This window comes from Herpailurus yagouaroundi, unplaced genomic scaffold, assembly GCF_014898765.1.
Source record: "Herpailurus yagouaroundi ecotype Mexico unplaced genomic scaffold, PumYag 159, whole genome shotgun sequence".
Classification (NCBI taxonomy): Eukaryota; Metazoa; Chordata; class Mammalia; order Carnivora; family Felidae; genus Herpailurus; species Herpailurus yagouaroundi.
In genome coordinates, this window is record NW_024412400.1 from 28,442,128 (window position 1) to 28,446,756 (window position 4,629).

Here is a 4,629-nt window from a genome sequence, read left to right on the forward strand (position 1 = left end):
ATCTGGTGTGTGGGATGTGTGTATATGCCTCTGGACGTATGGCTGTGTTTATGTGAATTTATATGCACACAGCTTTACTGCGAGGGAATTAACAAGCCAAGGTACTTATGTGAGAGTGAGCACATCCTTAAATTTTGAGCCCTAGGCACCTTGCTTTCCTCACTCTACACCCAGTATTTTAATGAAGCTGCCAAGAAGAGCAAAAGAACACAGAGGGGGCACCTGGATTTGAACCAGGGACCTCTTGATCTGCAGTCAAATGCTCTACCACTGAGCTATACCCCCTGATGGTAGCAAGCTGCACATAAATACTTATTTCACTTTTATGAGTTACATCATACTTCATAAATACCTTTTATGGCTCAGATTCTTCCTGGACTTAAATTCATCTTCAATTCCCTTCCAGCCACACCAGCGCCTGCTTTTCCCAGAGCATATATACTCATTCTCTTCCCAGCACCTCAAGCTGAGTATAATTCTCCATATAATTCTCCAGTTTTTAAAACACACTACCAACTGCCTAAAAATCTCTGGGCACATTGTGAATGTTTCTCCCCCCACCCCCACATCAATGAACGTTTTAAGTTTTATGGGTCACCAACAAGTATTGGACAGGGAGGGAGTCTTAACTGGGTATCCACAAACTTCAAAGGTTCAGATGTAACTCCGATATTGTAGGCAAATGTTGTGTATGTACGTGCATCGTATATTGTGTACGCTTTCATCAAATTTTTAAAGGGGACCTCATCCAGGATGAACTGTCTTATTTTACAGTCAAACAACAACAACTAGGTATTCCAAAGTCCAAAATTCACCTTTGAGCACCTCTGATTCCTCTTCTCTTTGGTTCCAGTCTGAGGATTTTTAATCTTGTGTACCTCTGACACTGAGCAGAAAGGTCAAGGAAAACTCTGTCATTGCAACCAATCCTCCCTGAGGAGGCCTGTTGCCTCCTTGAAGCTGCCGAGCAAAGGCAGCCAGAGGTTCCGCTCACAGGCTCTCACGGGTCCCAGATACCCATTCCCAGTCACTCCACTCTGAGGCTTTCCAGGAACCTCAGAGTTCACACCCAGGGTGCCCCAAACAAACCTTTCACCTTCCTGCCCAAGCCTGCATCTCCTCCTATTCTGCTTTGTTGTAATAACGACAGTGTATAATTACTGGACACTTGCTACGTGCCACACACGGGACTAAAGCTTGCACCCATAACTTCCCGGAGAATCATTATGAAAACGCCATAAAAAAGACATTATCATTAGCATATTGATTTTGCAGGTAGGGAAACTGAAGCACAGAGTAGTCACACAGCCAGGAGTTGCTGCGGCCAGGATTCCAGTGTACTTTTGGGGCTCAGCGCCCGGCCTGCCTCCTGAACCATCTGATCAGTCTCCCCCCCCATCTTGGTTGGTGACACCACTGTGCACTCAGTCATTTGGTCGAAACGCTTACAACGGTGGTGCTTCTCTCACCGGCTCTTCTCCAATTCCAGGTAATCTCTGGGTATTGCTGATCGTGGCTCTGACTTCACTTAGGTTCATCCCAACCCCCACACCAGCAGTGCCACCACCTCCTAAATGGCCTCCCGGCCTCCACCCCTTATAGCCATCCCCCTGCTGCTCCCCAAGCAGCCTGTTTTACAATGGAGTCTAGGGGCACCTGGGTGGCTCAATCGGTTGAGCTTCGGCTCAGGTCATGATCTCATGGTTCATGGGTTCGAGCCCCACATCGGGTTCTGTGCTGATGGTGGGGGAGCCTGCTTGAGATTCTCTGTCCCCCCTCTCTCTCACTCTGCCCCTCCCCCCACTCGTGCTTGCTCTCTCAAAAATAAACATTTCTAAAATTTTTTAATTAAAATTTAAAAATTCAATGGAGTCTATCCAGGTCATGCCCCCTTTAAATGCCTTCCTGAAAGGCTCCAAGTTTGGATCCCCAACTGCCTTTTCAACTTCATCTTCTGACATGCCCATGTCACCTCTTATGCTCCTGCTGCCTCTACCTGCATCCATCTGGCCCCAGCCTCTGCCCAGGCAGCCTGGTCTACCTGGACCTCGGCCACCACCCCGCACCCCCCTACCTCCACTCCACCCTCTGTCCTGTGAGATATTATTTATCTTTGAAACTGTGATTTGCCATCAGCAACTCCAAAAGCCTCCTTTAACCTTCCCTCCTCCACACAGAAGGAGTCACTGTCTCCTATGCACTGAGGCTGGCACAATGACATGCAGCTCAAATTGCTCCGATTTTGTACTTTGCAGGCCTGCTCCCTGGATGAGAGCACACTGAGGCCAGGGGCTGTGTCTCAGTCACCTCTGGGTTCACACTCTGCACCGCTCTGGCCCACAGAAGGCACTCTAATATGTTGTTCAGGCTCCTCTAAAGACACAGCATTGCCTGGGCTGTGGGCAGGGGTCTGGTCCACTCTGGATCCTGAATGAAGGCACCCAAGGTGGGAGAGCTGAGCTGCAGAAAATGAATTGGGGGCAGAAAGGAAATAGAAACTCCTCAGGCTTTAGAGCAGGAAAAGAGTGCAGCTCCCTCACCTTCAGGCCAGTTCATGCTCAGCCCTAGTGGTGTTTGGGGAAGACTATTCCCTGACTTTCCCCAGGTCACTGCACAGGGTGGGCACAGTCGCTAAGCTGCTGGGTTGAGCCTGCAGCCAAAAGTTCTAAACCTGGATGGACAGTCCTAGCACCTCGGGAGCATTACTAAGTGGAAATCTGTCACACAACTTTTAACACTAGAACAGTATGAGTAGTATGATAGACTCATTGAGGCTGTGTGCTCTGAGTTCAAACCTTAGGCCTTCTCTTTGTAGACTTTTTTGACCGTTAGCCAATTACTGAGCATCTCCAAGTCTGTCTCCTCATGTCAAATGAGGATACTGATGGCATGCATCTCGTAAAATTTTGGAGAGAAATGAAGGAGATAATTAATGTAAATAATTTAGACTGATGCCTGGCCTATACACAAAGGACATTAGTTATTTATTCAACCATGAGCTATGGAAAATAATAAAGCTAAAGTCGATCCAGACTCTTCTGAAGCAAAAACTAGACTGTACAGGGGGCACCTGGATTTGAACCAGGGACCTCTTGATCTGCAGTCAAATGCTCTACCCCTGAGCTATACCCCCAGTGAAATGAGCTTGTTTTTATAGTCTATCTCTCTCTCAACTTACTGGTTCTGAAACCTCCAGTGACTCAGGGGAGCTATAATTAGAGAGAATGCTGCCTGGAAGCAGTCTGGGCATTATAAGTCTTAGAAGTTTATTATGAAAAAAGACAGGATTCCTGAGAACTAAGCTCCCTGAGCCTCTTCTTAGGCTTCCCAATACGCACAACCTCTCTGTCCACTCTATGAGACTCACATAAACAGAATCTCAGTTCTAGGTAAAAATCATCAGGTTTTCCACAAATGGCAACATCAGTATAGTGTCGATGACTGGATTCCTGTCACACTTCCTTTATAGCCAGAGCTCCTAGCAACTGCGATTCTCATTCCTCTTAATGACTTCACAGAACTGAGCTCAGAACTGATACTCAATAGATATTTGTTTCATTAAATTGATTCTGGGAAAAAATATGTGTAAATAATTATTTGTGTGAGATAGCTTTTCCAAGCCATAACTGTAAGATGGTTTTAATCCCACAAAAACAGATGGCCCCTGAGTTACATTCTTATGTAACATAACTTGCCTGAAACTTGGAAAACTGTCAACCCCAAAAGGTCATTTAATGAAGAAAAACAAGGTTCCAAGCAAGAGCCTTTTAATCAATGAAGTAAATTATGTATCCTGGTCCTATCTATCACCAAAATTTCTTTTCAACTTGCAAACACAACCACAATTAGAGCCACCTATATTTCATGGCTTTATATAAAGGTACCTCTCACCCTAATAAATGGTTCAGGTGCTTCTTTTGAAAATCTTGAATGCTTAAACATATTGAGAAGTCTCTCTTCCACTGATTTCCCAGACTACATACATTTTTCAGTTCTTTTCAAAAGATCCTAAATTTGGGTGGGTTGGTCATTGTGTGTCGGGGTTGTGGCTGGTTGGGAGCCCAGGAGAGGGAGAGACTCCATTTCATTCTTTTTCTCCTCTGTGGCAAGCTGGAATTGAGAACTAAGAAAAGAGTCACAATGCATGCTCTGCTCATTGTTCTTTCCCCATCCGGAACATCAGTGGGAGTTGAGATTTTAGCAGCAACAGAGGTAGTGTGTGCTCCATATCTAAGAACCAGCATTGGAAGGGATTTGGAGATCATTTATTCCAACCACTTCTTTTGCAGACTAAGAAACACAGATGGAGGGAAGCCAAAGACCCTTGTTTAAAGTCACAGACATCCCAGGGGCGCCTGGGTGGCGCAGTCGGTTAAGCGTCCGACTTCAGCCAGGTCACGATCTCGCGGTCCGTGAGTTCGAGCCCCGCGTCGGGCTCTGGGCTGACGGCTCAGAGCCTGGAGCCTGTTTCCGATTCTGTGTCTCCCTCTCTCTCTGCCCCTCCCCCGTTCATGCTCTGTCTCTCTCTGTCCCAAAAATAAATTAAAAAAACGTTGAAAAAAAATTTAAAAAAAAAAAAATAAAGTCACAGACATCCCAAAGCAGGATCAGAACCAAGGGTCCTCCCTA

At 46.1% G+C, this 4,629-nt stretch overlaps 2 non-coding genes across 2 annotated transcripts; both read right to left on the reverse strand.

Moving 5' to 3' along the window:
* Positions 1-213: 213 nt before the first annotated feature.
* Positions 214-285, reverse strand: TRNAC-GCA (transfer RNA cysteine (anticodon GCA)). The gene has a single exon. It is a non-coding gene; the product is annotated as a tRNA-Cys (tRNA).
* A 2,776-nt stretch (positions 286-3,061) lies between these two features.
* Positions 3,062-3,133, reverse strand: TRNAC-GCA (transfer RNA cysteine (anticodon GCA)). Its single transcript has one exon. It is a non-coding gene; the product is annotated as a tRNA-Cys (tRNA).
* Positions 3,134-4,629: the final 1,496 nt, after the last annotated feature.